Source organism: Cricetulus griseus, chromosome 5 (genome assembly GCF_003668045.3).
Source record: "Cricetulus griseus strain 17A/GY chromosome 5, alternate assembly CriGri-PICRH-1.0, whole genome shotgun sequence".
Lineage (NCBI taxonomy): Eukaryota > Metazoa > Chordata > Mammalia > Rodentia > Cricetidae > Cricetulus > Cricetulus griseus.
This window is the reverse complement of record NC_048598.1, coordinates 143824679-143843390: the sequence shown is the minus strand read 5'-3', so window position 1 is coordinate 143843390 and position 18712 is coordinate 143824679. Positions and strand designations below refer to the sequence as shown.

The 18712-nt window shown below is 40.2% G+C and overlaps 1 non-coding gene and 1 pseudogene across 1 annotated transcript; one reads left to right on the top strand and one right to left on the bottom strand.

Annotated features, from left to right (window-relative positions):
- Nucleotides 1-11220: 11220 nt before the first annotated feature.
- Nucleotides 11221-11293, bottom strand: Trnak-cuu. The gene has a single exon. It is a non-coding gene; the product is annotated as a tRNA-Lys (tRNA).
- A 574-nt stretch (nucleotides 11294-11867) lies between these two features.
- Nucleotides 11868-18712, top strand: part of LOC100758078 — a 77516-nt pseudogene continuing 70671 nt past the window's right edge.

The following is an 18712-nucleotide window of genomic DNA, read 5'->3' as shown; positions in this document are numbered from 1 at the left end:
ACTCAATAAAATATTGGCTAATCGAATCCAAGAACATATCAGAAAAATCATCCACCACGATCAAGTAGGCTTCATCCCAGGGATGCAAGGATGGTTCAACATACGAAAAACCATCAATGTAATCCACCATATAAACAAACTGAAAAAGAAAAACCACATGATCATCTCACTAGATGCTGAAAAAGCCTTTGACAAAATCCAACATCCCTTCATGATAAAGATCTTGGAGAGAACAGGAATAACAGGAAAATATCTAAACATGATAAACGCAATATACACCAAACCAATAGCCAACATCAAACTAAATGGAGAGAAACTCAAAGGATTTCCTCTAAAATCAGGAACAAGACAAGGATGTCCACTTTCTCCATATCTCTTCAATATTGTACTTGAAGTTCTGGCTAGAGCAATAAGACAAGAAAATGGGATCAATGGGATACAAATTGGAAAGGATGAAGTCAAACTTTCACTATTTGCAGATGACATGATAGTCTACATTAGTGACTGGAAAAACTCTACCAGGGAACTCCTACGGCTGATAAACACCTTCAGCAAGGTAGCAGGATACAAAATTAACTCAAAAAAATGAGTAGCCCTACTATACACAGATGATAAATCCAATGAGAAAGAAATCAGGGAAACATCACCTTTCACAATATCCACAAGCAACATAAAATATCTTGGGGTAACACTAAGCAAAAAAAGTAAAAGACCTGTAAAATAAGAACTTTGAGACTTTAAAGAAAGAAATTAAAGAAGATACCAGAAAATGGAAAGATCTCCCATGCTCTTGGAGAGGTAGAATTAACATAGAAAAATGGCAATCCTGCCAAAAGCAATCTACAGATTCAATGCAATCCCCATCAAAATCCCAACACAGTTTTTCACAGACATTGAAAGAAAAATACTCAACTTTATATGGAAAAATAAAAAACCCAGGATAGCCAAAACAACTCTTTACAATAAAGGATCTTCTGGAGGCATCACCATCCCCAACTTCAAGCTCTACTATAGAGCCATAGTTCTGAAAACAGCTTGGTATTGGCACAAAAATAGACAGATAGACCAATGTAATAGAATTGAAAACCCTGATATTGACCCACACACCTATGGATACCTTATTTTTGACAAAGGTGCTAAATCTATACAATGGAAAAAAAGATAGCATCTTCAACAAATGTTGCTGGTACAATTGGATTCAGACATGCAGAAAATTGCAGATAGATCCATACTTGTCACCATGCACAAAACTTAAGTGCAAATGGATCAAAGATCTCAGCATAAATCCAGCCACACTGAATCTTCTAGAACAGAAAGTGGGAATTACCCTTGAACAAATTGGCACAGGAGACGGCTTCCTGAACATTACACCAGTAGCACAGACATTGAGGTCTGCAATTAATAAATGGGACGTCCTGAAACTCGGAAGCTTCTGCAAGACAAAGGAAACAGTCAGTAGGACAAAATGACCACCCACAGAATGGGAAAAAATCTTCACCGATCCCAAATCTGACAGAGGACTGATTTCCAAAATATATAAGGAGCTCAAGAAGCTAGCCACCAAAACACCAAACAATGAAATTAAAAAGTGTGGTGCAGAACTAAATAGAGAATTCTCAACAGAGGAATCTGAAATGGCTGAAAGACACTTAAGAAAGTGCTCAAAATCATTGGCCATCAGAGAAATGCAACTCAAAACAATTCTGAGATACCACCTCACACCTGTCAGAATGGCTAAAATCAAAAATACCAATGACAATCTATGCTGGAGAGGATGTGGAGAAAAAGGAACACTCCTCCATTGCTGGTGGGAGTGTGAACTTGTAAGACCACTCTGGAAATCAGTATGGTGGTTGCTCAGAAAAATGGGAATCAGTCTACCTCAAGATCCAGCCATTCCTCTCTTGGGTATATACCCAAATAATGCATGTCCATACAACAAGGACATATGTTCAACCATGTTCATAGCAGCATTGTTTGTAATAGCCAGAACCTGGAAGCAACCTAGATGCCCCTCAACTGAAGAATGGATTGAGAAAATGTGGTACATTTATACAATGGAGTACTACTCAGCAGAAAAAAGCAATGGAATCTTGAAATTTGCAGGCAAATGGATGGAACTAGAAGAAACCATCCTGAGTGAGGTAACCCAGTCACAAAAAGACAAACATGGTATGTACTCACTCATATATGAATTTTAGACATAGAGCAAAGGATTACCAGCCTATAATCCTCTTCACCAAAGAAACTAGGAAACATGAAGGACTCTAAGGGATAAATGGTCCCCAGGAATGGAAGTGGCATGAACTCCTGAACTAATTGGGAGCATGAGGGTAGGGAGGAGGGAGCTGCTACAATAAGAGCAAGAGAAGAGGAGTAGAGGAGAGGAAATGAGGGGCAGAAATATTGAGTTGGGGGAAAAATAGAGGAGAGAGAGCAGGATGAGAGATACCATATCAGAGGGAGGGAGCCACTATAGGTCCGAGAAGAGATCTGGAACCAGGGAAATCTCCAGAGACCTACAAGGATGACACGATCTGACAATCCAGGCAATGGTGGAGAGGATAACCTAAATAAAAGCCCTCCCCCTAAAATGAGATTGATGACTTCTCTTTATGCCATCCTCGAGCCCTCATCCAGTGGCCGATGGAAGCAGAGACAGACATCCACAGATATACAATGAACTGAAATCGGGAATTTAGTTGAAGACAGGGAGAAATGAAGAACGAAGGAGTCTATACCAGGTTGGCAAAACCCACAGGAACAATTGGCCTGAACAAGGGAGAGCACATCGACCCCAGATGCTGTCCGGGAGGCCAATACAAGACTGATCCAGACCCCTGAACATGAATAAGGAGGCCTCTGCACTCCAGGGAGCCTCTGGTGTTGGATTAGTATTTTTCCCTGTTGCAAGAAGGGACTTTGAGAGCCCATCCCATGTGAAGGGTTACACTCTGGCCCTGGACACATGGGTAAGGGCCTAGGACCAGCACAGGAAGATTTGGTGGGCTTTGCTGAGCCCCCGTTGAGGGCCCTACCCTGCTGAGGAGTGGTGGGTGGATGGGGGGGGGGTAGGCTGGGGTGGGGGAGGAGGGATGAGGGTGAGGGGAGGAAGAGGGAGAAGGGACTTACATGTGAAACAAGCTTGTTCCCTAACTAGAAATAATAAAGAAATTTTAAAAAAAAGAAATAGAGGAAAAGGCTGGGCATGTTGGCACACATCTTTAATCACAACACTTGGGAGGCTGAGAGAGGTGGATCTCTGGGAGTTTGAGGCCAGCCTGATCTGAGAGTTCCAAGATCACACAAAGAAACCCTGTCTCAGAGAGAGAGAGAGAGGAGGGAGGAAAGAAAAAGAGAATATAAATGTATGTTTATGTATACATATATGATGTCAATAGAAATAAACCCTAACCTAAGGGGGAGAGTATGTATGCATATTGTTTTATGTGCCTTAAGCACAAACAAAATGCCACATACTATTTATAAATGTAAGTGTGGGTATATCAAAGTATTAAATGGACTGGAGTGCTTCTTTGTTCTCCAACATTAACTTTCTTACTAATAGTGTTTTTGTAAGAACAGTTGTTCAAATTTAGCAAACTAAGTTGCTGAGGCCATGGTCAAGGAAAGGATGTAATTAATCAGCCAAATTGGTTGTCAACCATTATTTCCTTAAGCATCATTAGGCATTTTTCTCTTGAATGTTTTCTTTTGTTATTGTTACTGTCCTTTAATAATTTTTGAGGACTTCTCACATGAACATAGCAATCTACATCGCTCCCTCCCTCTCCCCTTCCAACTTCTCCCATATTCCACTCCTAAATTATTATTGTTACAGATATACTTATATGTATGTATGAATGTATGTATATACGTATGTTTATGGACATGCAACCTACTGAGTCAATGTAGCTTTATTTGTATAACATGCATGAAGACGTGACCTCACCTTCTGTGATTTTTCCCTGAGCCCTAACTTTCATTGGAGATGTATCAATTAGCATTCAGCACACCACAGTCAAAACACGTCTGTATTTTAACCAGTTGTGGATCTCTGTAATCATCTCCATCTATTGCAATAAGAGGTTTCTTTGATAAGCAACATTTACCTGAGTGAAAGGATAAGATAGAAATTTACTGTTTTCAGAAAGTGCCAGTATTAGGCCCTCCTCTTTATCTATGACCGCTCCAACCATGGGTAGTTGGCTAGGTTTATGGTACCAGAGATTAATTCCTACTGTTGTACAAGTTTTAAATCCAATGATACAGCTATTGATTACCTCCAAGACAGAAGTGCCACTATTTCACCACTGTGGATATATTAACAGTCTGATAATTAATGCAGTTCATGGACTTTACTGCTTGCTAGTACTACCAATTATTCCTCTCCCTTAGCAACTTACATATTCTTCTGATATTATGAAACCTATCAATGTGATCTAGTGTTTTCTTATTACTATTCAACTCTAGACTATTACTAGTGAATGTCATCACAGAACCAGAGGAAAATTAGCTCAGATTTCAGAAAAAAGCCAAGAATTTTGTTTTGTTTTGATAGAAGGTGAAATTGAACTAAAAATCCTCCCTGCTTTCTTCCCAAATACTAAGATCATAGTATTATAGGTGAGCACTACAATGTTTGTCACCTGTTTCTTTTCTCATAGTTTAGCAAAATTATATAGACATTGTCTTAATTCACATTATTTTAATATTACAATAGTTACCACAAGTAGTATTAGCATATAACCAACTTCTGTTTCTCATCTATTCCCATCATCCATTAATAAAATTATTTATAAATATTGGCTTTTGGAGAGAGGGAAACAAAGAGAGAGAGAGACAGAGAGGCAGAGAGAGAGAGACAGAGACAGAGACAGAGACAGAGACAGAGAGGCAGAGAGAGAGAGGGAGAGAGAGAGAGAGAGAGAGAGAGAGACAGAGTAGGTGCTCTCAGAGACCAGAGATGCCAGATCTCAATGGAGTTGAGTCACCGACAGTTGTGAGCTTAGACATGAGAGTTAGGAACTGAACTTGGTTCCTCTGCAACATCAGTACATGTTCTAAACTGCTGAGTCATCTCACCAGCCCATATAAACAAAATTGTGAATTTATACTTAGTTAAAGTAGATTTGTGATGCTAGAAATCAAACACAGGGCCTTGCACAAGCTGGGTAAGCTCTTTCACTGCTAAGGTCCATCCCAATCCAGCACAGCACTACAAAACAGTTGTTGAATCAAGTCTCATGAGAACCCTTTGTCTATAAAACATTCTTTCACATAGGGAACTGAGAACTCTGTGTGATCTCTCTCTCTCTCTCTCTCTCTCTCTCTCTCTCTCTCTCTCTCTCTCTCTCTGTAGTCTTTCTAGAGTTAACCCAGTTTTAAATGTAAAGATGTATTTTTTGAGTGTGTACAAGTGCCTAAATGTATGTAACTATACTAAGCACTTAGACATCCCCGGTACCCACAGGGATCAGAAGAGAGTGTCAGATCCCCTGGAACTGGAGTTGTAACTTGTTAAAGCCACCATGTGGGTGCTGGGAACCAAACCCAAGTCCTCTATAAGATCAGCCAGTGATCTTAACCACTGAGCTCCAGGCCCTACAATTAACATTTTAATAAAGGTTTGTTTGTTTGTTTGTTTTTCACAATATTTTAGTGTGAGAATTAGGATAAATTTCCAGTTTTATTGGCCAAGTTAATCAAAACATGCAAAAGGGCTAGGCATAGTGGTACACATCTCTAACCCAGCACTCAGGAAGAAGCAAGAGGATTTCAAGTTCAAGGCTAGCTTGGGCTAAATAATTGGAACCTTGTCTCAAATACGGAAAACTGTCTGAACATGTAGACGTAGGCTGACTCCAGTAGTAGTTCTGTGATGGAGAAGACTGCATATATTAAACCTTGCTGCCACCACATCCTCATCTTTCTCCAAGCATCTCTCGGTGTCATCATGATCCATCAAAGAAAGTACAGTGACTACATAAATGAGGGAGGCCATTAAGGTGAACTATTCCAGAGAACAGCACCCTGAGGAAAGAAGTGCCCGAATTATACACGGTTTTACACTGAGTTCTTTCCCCAACCACAAAGGGAAGATGGATATTCTTTGGTCAGATGAACACTTTATGAGATTTTATACTATATAAAGAGACATCTTCAGGGCCTTGTGTATGCACATTGTAAAACCTTGAAATATTTTATGTTACAGCATACATATTTAATGTGATAATAAAAAAGCTTATTTATTTCAAAATCCCTTTTATTCTTGCTTATATAACCAAACAGCTTGATGCTATTGGCTAAAATCTTAAAACTTTCATTATTCACATTGGCAGTGGGACTGTGCCCAACTTCCAGAGATGTATAAATCAGACTCAGGCAGAAACGACACACTCAGGATGAGTGATTTGACATCCATATGGGAGCACAGTGTTGGAGACTGAAAACTACATGTTGTTTTAAGGCCCAGTGGGTTTCTTCGGTTCCACTATCCCTACAGCAGAATCTTATTCTTACATTTTTATCTACAACAATGGCTAAATTACAAACCTAAAACTATTCAGTAAATGTAACACAACACCATAAAAGAACAAGGGATGACTTTAATAAAAAGCAGAAATCTCACTGAACTAGTAAGCTGATTTTTTTTAAAAGTTTAAAAATCAGATCAACAAATGGAAATTCATTTAAATGACACCAAATGGTATCTTACTACTCAACAAATACAGGCTATTTAAAGACTTGCAAGCTTATTCAGGCAGTGGCTGTTACTGACTGTAGAGCTAGTAGCAGGCAGAAAACTGCTGCTTTGATGATTTTCTGTATCTAATGAGAGGAAGTTCTTGGGAAGCAGTAGCCATTGTTGAATTTCACTATGCTTACTTAAAGATCGAAACACAAATAGTGGGCTGTTACCAAGCAACACATTCTTCCACAACCAACATACGAAAAAAGACATGAATTTACACAACAGTCTTGCCTAGATTTATTCTGCAGGCAGCCATAGTGATGGTGAGAAGGGTCCCTGACTGCCAGTGGATGGTAGAGAGCGTTATTAGACAAAGTCTAAATTATAATTGTTATCTGATAATTAGAAAAGACTGTCACCCCAAACCCTTAAAATAACTTGTTAACCACACTAGGAGTCTGCTAATCTCTTCAGCTATATCCATACAGCATGATGGTATTTGAATAAAATTGAGTAAGCACTAGTCAAATATACACAACAATCAAAATTTTATAACTCAAAACCTCAGACAAGCACAAAGCTGGGAGTTTGATTGCCACAAGTACTACAAAATAAAATAATGAAAAAATAAAAATTTCAAAACCTTCTTAGAAAAATTTTTGTCATTTTAATCATGAATAGATAAATATGGTTCTGGTTGATTTTACTTTGGGAAACATAATTTTGTTTTGGCATGTTTTTTGCCTAATTCATTTTTATTTCTATCACTTTTAATACATTTTTATTCACTTGAGGTGTGTGTGTGTGTGTGTGTGTGTGTGTGTGTGTGTGTGTGTGTGTGTGTGTGTATGAGTGTGTGCACGCACGCATCTACATGCTACAGCATCAATGTAAAGGGCAGAAGACAATTTTTAAGAGGTGGTTTTCTCCTTCCATCATGTGGGTCCCATGCCATCAAAACTTGGCAGGAAAGTGCCTTAAGCCACTGAGTCATCCCACCAACCCTGTCTACTTCTTTTATGTGAGGAATAGAAATAAATCAGATTTTTACTGGTGTTCTGTGAATAGTTTCTATTTGCATGTTACAATTCATCCACTGGGGTTCACCCAGGGAAGATGTTTGGAATGAAGCTCACTTTTATCACTGACAGATGAGCATTAGTGTCACCAGAACTATACCAACATATAACTTAAATCAAATTCTGCCACAATTCAGAGAAAAATTATGTTGTTTGCAGGAAATGAATGCAACCGGAGAGAATCATATTTAGTGAATTAAGTCAGACTCAGAAAAACAAATATCACGTCTTCTCTCATTTGTGAACCCTGATTTTACACAAATAGATAAAACCACGGATGTATATACGTAGCATAAAACTACAAGCAATACAGTCTAGGGTAAAAAGGGGGTGGGAGAAAAAGGACAGGGGGGTTGTGGCGAGGGATGTGGTCAGAATACATTACATTACTTGTATGAAAATCTCTTAATTAGAGCCATGTACAGTGAAAGTCTGGGCACGCAACTCAGTTGGTAGAATGTTTGCCTGACTTGTGTAAGACCCTAAAGTCGATCCCCAGCACCCTATATTACATAAACAAGGGATAGTGTCACATGCCAGTAATCACACATGGGAGACGGATGCAGGAGGATCTGAAGAACACAGTCATACATAGAAAATTCAAGCAAGTCTGGGATGCATGAGACCACCCTCAAAACAAAAGTGTAAGGTTTAAAAGCATGTACAGTGAAGAGAAACAGAAAATATTTCTCTCCTAACTACCCACTTATGATCAACTTGAGGTGGTTGGTGCCTTTTGTGATCTGATATGATATCACATTATAAAATGATGGATATGGCTGTTCTGCTTTTAAAATGTCTCCTACTCCAGAGGCTGAGGACCTATGTCTGTGGCAGAGGGCTTACCTACCTTCTATGTGTGAGTTCTGTCCCATGCACTGGGAAGAAAAACACCCTCTATACTAAGTTAAACCTTTTGTCTCATGAGACAACATGCAGCAGCCATTCTTTTCATTTCTAACCTTCTAAAGAGCCTGTTGGAAATTATTTCAGGTGATGTTTCCTCTATTTCCTCTCTGGTTGTAATTGCACAGGAATTTCAGAAAACAAAGAAGAGATGTTTGATTACACTGTTCACAGAAGAATAGAGGGGAAATACACAATCTCCTCACAGAGCAGTAAAACTGCATGGATGACCCACAGGGCTCTTCCATTTGCTACAGATATGTTCTTACAGCCAGGGAACAAACACCATGGCTGAGAACCACTGATGCTTACCCTGAAAATGCTGGCAGAAGGTGCTTTTATTTCAGGTGAATTGAAATACATATTGATGAGATCACAACCATACTGAAAGGTAAGGACATATGTTTCCAATTAACCTTTTCATTCTCATAGCTTCTGTTTAGCTCACCCAGATATGTATAAATAAGTATTAGATATCTCTTTGATGTGAGGATGGGGACTCAGTAAACTAAGGTACTTTGTCTTTGCAGTTATATTTTAATGTCTATTGCAACACTGGAGACCTTAGGAAAGGTCTGAGGATATGGCTTAGTGGTACAACACTTGCCTAGCATTCAAAGAGTCCTGGTTTCAATCCCTAGCATCACATCTTCATGCATGTGCACATACACACACATGCACACACAAGCAGGTGCATGCGCATGCACGCGTGCACGTGCATACACACACACACACACACACACACACACACACACACACTCAGAAAAGGTTCCATTTTGTTACATATTCATTTAGGCACTCTTTTATCTATCCTATAAACAGTAGAGTGTATTTTGGCAGGCAGAGAGAGAAAGACAGAGATAGGAATCAGGGTTTATCATGGAAAAGAATATATGGATGGATACTCAGCAATGTGATAATAAAATCCATACATTAACTTTATGGAAACCCAGAGAAAGTCCTTAAGTGCAAATAAAATGTCTATATTTTTAGCATCTTTAAAATTAACTAAATTTTCTTTAACAGAAAAGAGAATGGCAAAGAAAAAGAGCAGAGAAAGCAAGAGGAAAAAGATTCTGGGCAGCCCAGGCTTGCCTCAAACTCATGATCCTCCTGCCTCTACCTCCTTCAGCAAATTCTACTAGGTTAAGGGCTGGACTGAGGAGGAGGGTAATGAAAGGGATATCTTGGTAGGGAGCACCAATTAGGAGTTAGGGAGAAACATGGTGCCAGGAAAACTCCCAGGAATGCACAAGGATGACCCCAGCTAAGACTCCTAGCAATAGTGGAGAGGGTAAGTGAACTGGCCTTTCCCTGTAATAAAATTGGTGACTACCCCAACTGTCATCAGAGACACTCTATCCAGTAACTGATGGAAGCAGATGCAGAAATGCTCAGCCAAGCACTGGGCAGAGCTCTAGGAGTCCTCCTGAAGAAAGGGAGGAGGGATTTTATGAGCCAGTGGGAGGGGCCAGTGTCATAGTCAAGACAGAGGAACCTACAGAGACTGCTGACCTGAGCTCATGGGAACTCATGGACTCTGAACCAACCGTTAGGGAACCTGCATGGGACCGACCTCAGCCCTCTGCATGTGTGTGACAGTTGTATAGCTTGGTCTGTTTCTATGGCTCCTAGCAAGGAGATCAGGACCTGTCCTTGGCCCTTAGCTGGCTTTTGGGAACCTGTTCCACATGATAGATTACCTCACCCAGCCTTTATGCAGGGAGAGGAACTTGATTCTACCTCCACTTGATGTGGCATGTTTTATTCAAGCCCACGGGAGGCCTACTCCTTTCTGGATGGAGATGAAAGAGAAGTGGCTGGGGAGAGCGGTAGATGGGAGTGGAGGCAGAGGAATTGGAGGAGAAGAGGGAGCAGAAACTGTGGTACATATAATAAATATGTAAAATAAATGAAAAAATGTTAATTAAATGAAGTAATTTTTTAAAAAGAACATTTTGGGCAGAAGAACACAGCCTTTGGAAGCACAGATATAAGGAAATGTTGTATGGGACGCTTGGAACGTGAGCCAAGGGCAGGTTAGGAGCAGTGTGTCTCTGTAAGCGCACATCTGAAAGGAAAACATTGACCACATCTCTAGTAGCTCATTCGCCAGAGAAAGAAAGACCCTGCTGAAAAGAGACAAGACATACTAGGAGAATTAGAAATGGAGCTAACATTTTTCTAAAAGTGAGAAATAACCCAAGGCCTCTGGGATGGGCCTTTTCTTCTAAATTGGGAAGGCAAATTCTAGATAGTAGCATTGAATGTTCTTTTAGGAGATAAAAGCAGGTCCCATGTTAGGGAGTAACCCTAGCCCCGCCCAATAGTCCTGAGGCAGGTACCAGGTGGACCTGGGGACTCGCCCATAAGGGCGGGGTGAAGGAAAGCCGGGATGACGTAAAGGGGACTTCTTAAGAGCGGCACGGGAACCGCGCGCTCTCTTTTGTTCTGGCTGCGCTGGCTGGGTTCTTAACCTAGCTCTGGCCTGTGTTTCACCCGGCTGTGCTTGGAATAAAGAGACTTTAATCCAATATCTGGCGCCCAACGTGGGGCACGAACCCACGACCCTGAGATTAAGAGTCTCATGCTCTACCGACTGAGCTAGCCGGGATTAAAGTCTCTTTATTCCAAGCACAGCCGGGTGAAACACAGGCCAGAGCTAGGTTAAGAACCCAGCCAGCGCAGCCAGAACAAAAAGAGCGCGCGGTTCCCGTGCCGCTCTTAAGAAGTCCCCTTTACGTCATCCCGGCTTTCCTTCACCCCGCCCTTATGGGCGAGTCCCCAGGTCCACCTGGTACCTGCCTCAGGACTATTGGGCGGGGCTAGGGTTACTCCCTACAATTCCCCTTTTAGTCTAAGAGAGGATTAAAACTTAATAGTGTAAAATATCCAAAACTAACAATCATAAGGGTGGAATACAAGAATATACAATAATCTGCTATGATACATCCTATGTCTATTCTAGCTAAGTCTTAACGTCATGTGGAAAAAGTGTCTAACTTGAACACCTTCTTCCAATCCCAACTCTAAACAATAAGAAAGTCATTCTTAACTAGGCTTACACTGGAGCTGATGTGACTATTATCACTCAGAAATGTTGGCCTAAGAATTGGCCACTTAAAGAGGCCAATGTACAATTTTTAGGAATTGGAACTCTATCTAGGGTCCGGCGGAGTGTTAACTCGATGGTTTGTATTGGACCGGAAGGACAAAAAGGAATATTGAAACCTTACGTAGCAGATATTGCTATAAATTTATGGGGTCGTGATTTATTACAACAGTGGAATACTCAAATTAACATCCCTCCAGTGTCAGATACGAATTCTAGACAACCGCGGGATAGTAGAAAAGATCGGGTAAGATGCCATGGAAAATGGTTACCAACTATCCGGGCTGTACAGACATTAAATACAAATGACAGGCCTTTAGAGGAACCAAAGGCCCTGCCATTAAAATGGCTTACAGACGAACCGGTCTGGATAGGGCAATGGCCTTTGACCTCTGAAAAGCTAGAGGCTCTAGAAAAGTTAGTACAGGAACAGCTAGAGGCTGGTCACATAGAACAATCTACCAGCCCTTGGAATTCTCCTGTATTTGTCATCAAGAAGAAGTCAGGTAACTGGAGAATGCTGACAGACCTGAGAGCCATAAATAAGGTAATTCAGCCTATGGGCGCTCTACAGCCTGGAATGCCATTGCCTTCCTTAATACCTAAAGGATGGCCGATCATAGTAATTGACCTTAAAGACTGCTTTTTCACTATACCATTACAAGAAAGTGATAGAGAAAAGTTTGCATTTACGGTGCCAACTCTTAATAACTCACAACCAGTTCGGAGATACCAATGGAAAGTTTTACCTCAGGGGATGCTAAACAGCCCTACCTTGTGTCAACAATTTGTACAACAACCTTTGGAAATAATTCGTAAACAATTTCCACAATCTCTTGTTTATCATTATATGGATGATATTCTTTTAGCAGATTCTAATGAGGAAACTTTAGAACGTATGTTTACTATGGTGAAGGAGGTTCTGCCTAGATGGGGTTTACAAATTGCCCCAGAAAAGATACAAAGAGGAGATTCTATTAACTATTTAGGATATAAGATAGACTTACAAAGAATCAGACCTCAAAAGGTACAAATTAGAAGGGACCGTTATCAAACTCTTAACAGTCTTCAGAAGCTACTAGGAGAAATATCTCAATTACAGACGATCATTGGTGTGGAGGGACATGACTTAAAGCATTTAAAAATGGCACTAAAAGGTGATAAGGACTTAAACAGTCCACGAATATTATCGGCTGAAGCAGAAAAAGAGCTACAATGGGTAGAAAACAGAATATTGGATGCGCATGTAGATCGGATAAACCTTGATCTAGATTGCATTCTGGTCATCTTGCCATCCAGAGAATACCCTTCTGGGATTCTGATGCAGAGGGAAGACACTATATTGGAATGGATATTCTTGCCACATAAGCAGAACAAAAAGTTAAAGACGTATATAGAAAAGATTTCTGATTTGATTTTAAAGGGCAAATTAAGACTTCGTCAGTTGACTGGGAAAGACCCAGCAGAGATTATAGTACCCTTAACTAATGATGAGATTTCCTCCCTATGGAAGGATAATGAATATTGGCAAATAGCTCTCACTGACTTTTTGGGAACAATTAGTAACAACTATCCCAAAACCGACAGAATTAAATTCATAAAAAAGACGGTTTGGATTCTTCCACGCATTGTAAGACAAACTCCCATTTCTGGAGTTCTTACCTTCTACACTGATGCTAACAAAACAGGTAAGGCTGGTTATAAAGCAGGTGAGGTAAGTAAAGTAGTTCAAAGTCCATATACATCTGTACAGAAAGCAGAATTATATGCAATTCTTATGGTGCTCATGGATTTTACAGAACCTCTTAATATAGTTACTGATTCCCAATATGCAGAAAGAGTCGTCTTGCACATAGAGACTGCAGAATTTGTCCCTGATAACACTGAACTAACCTCGTTGTTCTTGCAGTTACAGGAAACAATCAGAAACAGAAGTAACCCACTGTACATTACGCATATCAGATCCCATACAGGTCTGCCAGGCCCACTGGCACAAGGCAATGATGAGATCGATCGTTTATTGATTGGCACTGTGCTAGAAGCCTCGGAATTTCATAAAAAGCATCATGTAAATAGCAGGGGTTTAAAGAAGGACTTCTCCATCACTTGGCAACAAGCCAAGGAGATAGTGAGAAACTGTCCTACTTGTTCCTTTTATAACCAAACTCCACTGCCAGCGGGATGTAATCCCAAAGGCCTTCGGAGGAATGAGATCTGGCAAATGGATGTTTTTCACTTTACAGAATTTGGAAATTTGAAATATGTGCATCATACCATTGACACATTCTCAGGTTTCCAATGGGCTACTGCTCTCAACTCTGAAAAGGCTGATTCCGTTATTACACACCTACTGGAGGTGATGGCAGTTATGGGCATACCGGCGCAGATAAAAACTGACAATGCTCCAGCATATGTCTCCACAAAAATGGAACAGTTTTTCAAATATTATAACATTAAGCATGTCACAGGTATACCACACAACCCTACAGGACAAGCAGTCGTCGAAAGGTCTAACAGGACACTTAAGGAGATGCTCCATAGGCAAGCTGGTAAGTCAAAACCCCCCAAACATAGGTTACATAATGCCTTATTAACGCTAAACTTTCTTAATGCCAATGACAGTGGGCAGACAGCTGCGGAAAGACACTGGACTACGGAAAAAACAGCTGAACTGAACCAACCAGTGTATTACAAAGATGTGCTGACCTCGGTATGGAAACCTGGACATGTATTACGTTGGGGTAGGGGTTTTGCATTTGTCTCCACAGGAGAAGAAAATCTTTGGATACCATCAAAATTGATCAAGATTCGAGTTGAAGGAGACAACCCCCTCGACAAGGATGACTGACAGGTATTTTCTGAGGAACTGCCCTCTATAAGTCAAAGGACATTACATGTATGGATACTCAAGGAAAGAACGTAGCTATAACCATCGAACAAAAGGAACGTGATATACGGTAAAAATTTACAGCTGTCTCTCGAATAACTCTATGTCTATTTATTTCCTGGTCCCTATTCAACTAAATCGAGACTGGATTTAGAGTTGGGTTTGGCTTTCCTACTCTAAAATCCAAGTATGTTATTTAACAACATTTAAAAGTTTCTGTGTTATATCAAGAAGCCAATTGCTATAATACAGAATATATAAAGAATAAGAGGACTATCTTTGTTTTTCTTGGCTTTTCTTTTACACCCTCTCAGAATCGTTGTTAGTCAAGGTTCATCAAGGTACCTTTTCCAGTACACATACATAAACAAGCGAACATTTCTCTGATGACACTTATGTTTGAGTCCCATACAGCCATCAAGACCCAGCCTGACAGCAATCCCTACATGCTCCGGAAAAGGAATTGGACTACACCTTCCTGACTACACTGGATTCAACTCACTCCGTTTCGACTGACACTCCAACCAGAACCTCGAGTAACGACTTCAATCAAGTTGAGGATTTCAACGTAGATCTTCAATCAAACAAATCATCTAACATGGACTAGATATAACTCACTAGAGACTTTCCCTGTACTGGCATTTTTTTTTCCACAGGGCCCCCACATGACCATCTTCGTCCCGTTTCAGCAGGAAGTAACCTAGAAGATGCTACGCCCCCGTTCCCCATTATTGTGTATTAGGGTAGTGTAAGCCTAGTTAAGAATGACCTTCTTATTGTTTAGAGTTGGGATTGGAAGAAGGTGTTCAAGTTAGACACTTTTTCCACATGACTTTAAGACTTAGCTAGAATAGACATAGGATGTATCATAGCAGATTATTGTATATTCTTGTATTCCACCCTTATGATTGTTAGTTTTGGATATTTTACACTATTAAGTTTTAATCCTCTCTTAGACTAAAAGGGGAATTGTAGGGAGTAACCCTAGCCCCGCCCAATAGTCCTGAGGCAGGTACCAGGTGGACCTGGGGACTCGCCCATAAGGGCGGGGTGAAGGAAAGCCGGGATGACGTAAAGGGGACTTCTTAAGAGCGGCACGGGAACCGCGCGCTCTTTTTGTTCTGGCTGCGCTGGCTGGGTTCTTAACCTAGCTCTGGCCTGTGTTTCACCCGGCTGTGCTTGGAATAAAGAGACTTTAATCCAATACTGTTCCTAAGAATGTTGAAGATTTCTTTCCTGGTTCTTCTCACACATGACCAAAAAAAAAAAAAAAAATGGAGAAAATGAAATCCCTGCTTGGAGATGGGAAGAGAAATAATTCCTTTTATAGTATAGTGAGGCTTCTGCATTCTCAGCCAGTGTCAATCAAAATATTCAAAGAGGACTACATGTGTACTTAGTATGTGAGGACAATTTTCTTACTGTTTTTCCCTGAGCGACAAAGTATAATCCCTGTTTTCATAAGTATCAACTGAATTTAGTACTCTCACTAACCAAGAGATGTTTGGAATATACAGAAAGATTCCACAATGATCCCTGAGCCTTAGGTACAGGGGTTGTATTGTAGATGTAGCTATTGAAACTGTACTTACCATAAAGTCTCACCAACATGACTGCCTAACCATGAGCTGAACAAGGAAAAAACAATAGGCATGCTAACACAGATAGGAGAAAGCAGATGAGGCCACAGCCCTACACAAAGACTACAGGCAACTAAGGAATGCTGAGAGTGAGAGAAATAGTCTTCCCTGGGGAAGAGGACAAAAAGTGGTTATCCAATACCAAATGGTCAGCTCTGAAAACATAGTTATAAGTAACATATAGCAGTTGTACTTAGGAGTGTGTGTGTGTGTGTGTGTGTGTGTGTGTGTGTGTGTGTGTGTGTGTGTAAACATTTTTTTTTTTTAAAAAGAGTCATGAATTTTACAAAAGAGCAAAGAGGGGTATATGGGATGGCTTACAGAAAGGAAAGAAAAAGAGAAAAAGTGGATGTAATTATAATCTTATAAAACAAATGTTTTTAAAGTATGCCCTGCATTTTATTGTTGTTTTACTTTTGAATAAATACAAAAAAAGAGTCCAGAGCCAAGTTGATAGAATAACACTGAATTAAATTTGAAACAAGGAACTGAACAAACACGGCTGAAAATCACATTTGTGAGTTCTAGAGCCTATAAAGGAGCTACCCAGATGGCGGCAGGAAGCATGTGAACATAATGAGTTCGGGAACACAAAGGGGACTTAAACAGTGTGCTCTGTACACAGAGCTGTCATGAGAGTTGGGTGGGGAAAATTAGAAAAGTCTGGACAGGAAGCCAAGCAAATGCCCTGGGAGAAGGAGGATAGAAAAGAGAAAGAAACACTGGAGGAGAGGCAGAAAAGAATTCTATTGTGTGGAACAATTTGAGGAGTATTGGTATTAGCTCTTCTCTGAATTTTTAGTAGAAATCTGAGCTGAAACCATCTGGCCCTGGGCTTTTTTTTGGGGGGGGGGCAGGGAGACTTTTAATGACTGCTTCTATTTCCTTGGGGATAATGGGTCTATTTAAATTGTTTATCTGGTTTGATTTAATTTGGCATGTGGAACCTATCCAGAAAATTGTTCATTTCTTTTAAGTTTTCCAATTTTGTGGAGTAAAACTTTTTTAAGTATGACCTGAAGATTCTCTGGATTTTCTCATTGTCTGTTGTTATGTCCCTCTTTTCATTTCTGATTTTGTTAATTTGGATATTCTCTCTCTTCCTTTTGGTTAGATTGGATAAGAGTTTGTCAATCTTGTTGATTTTGTCAAAGAACCAAATCCTTATCTGACTGGGTCTCTGTATTGTTCTTTTTGTTTCTATGTTATTGATTTCAGTCCTGAGTTTGATTACTTCCTGCCATCTACTCCTCCTTGGTGAATTTGCTTCTTTTTGTTCTAGAGCTTTCAGGTGTGCCCTTAAGTTGCTAGTGTAAGATTTCTCCTAACTCTTTATTTGGGCACTTAGAGCTATGAACTTTCCTCTTAGCATAATAGCTAGAACCTGGAAACAACATAGATGTCCCTAAACTGAAGAAGGGAGACAGAAAGTGACATATTTACACAGGAGTCCTACTCAGCTGTTAAAAAAAAAAAAAGATGGCATCATGAAATTTACAGGCAAGTGGATGAAATTAGAAAAAAATTATTCTGAGTGAGGTAACCCAGAACCAGAAAGACAAAATAGGTGGTTATTAGGAGTAAAGTATAGGATAACCAACCTACAATCCACAGCCCTAGAGAGTCTAGATAACAAGGAGGGCCCAAGGAAGGATGCATGGGTTTCCCTGGGAAGAGGAAGTAAAAAAAGATCTTCTAGGTAAATGGTGAGGATTGGGGGAATGGAAGGATGGGAACTACAGGGAGCAGATTGGGTGGGCTGGGTGCAGGAGGTGGGTTGGAGGCAGTATGGAGGGGGAGAATGACAAAAGAGACATCATAATAGGGGGCATTTTGGGATTAGAAAGAAACCCGATACTAGGGAAAACCCCAAGAACCCACAAAGATGACTCCAACTAAGACTCCTAGTAATAGTAGATAGAGTGTCCAAACTGACCATCTACTGTAAGCAAATTGGTGACTTCCCTAATTGTCATCACAGAACCTTCATCTAGTAACTGATGGAAGCAGAGACAGAGATCCACAGATAAGCACTGCTCTGAGTTCCTCCAAGGGTCTTGAAGAATAAAAGGACAGAGAGATTGTACCAGACAGGGGAAAAATATTTTTAAAAAGCCTACAGATTAGTACCTATCCAATACCAAATGGAAAACAAAAGCCTACAAAAGTTTGCTTTAATATCTATCAACTCCACTGCAATATGAAGGCAAGTTCATCCACTGATGATTTTATTCTTTTTGTATAAAGTCAAATTTAAGGGTATAAATATTTTCTACTGAAACTTCCTTTTATTTTTACTTCCATGGATATATAAAAAATACCTTTTCCCAGGAAATCTGTGATTGACACTGCATGACAAGAAGAAACAAATGCTCTGGCAAAAAGCCTTCTATC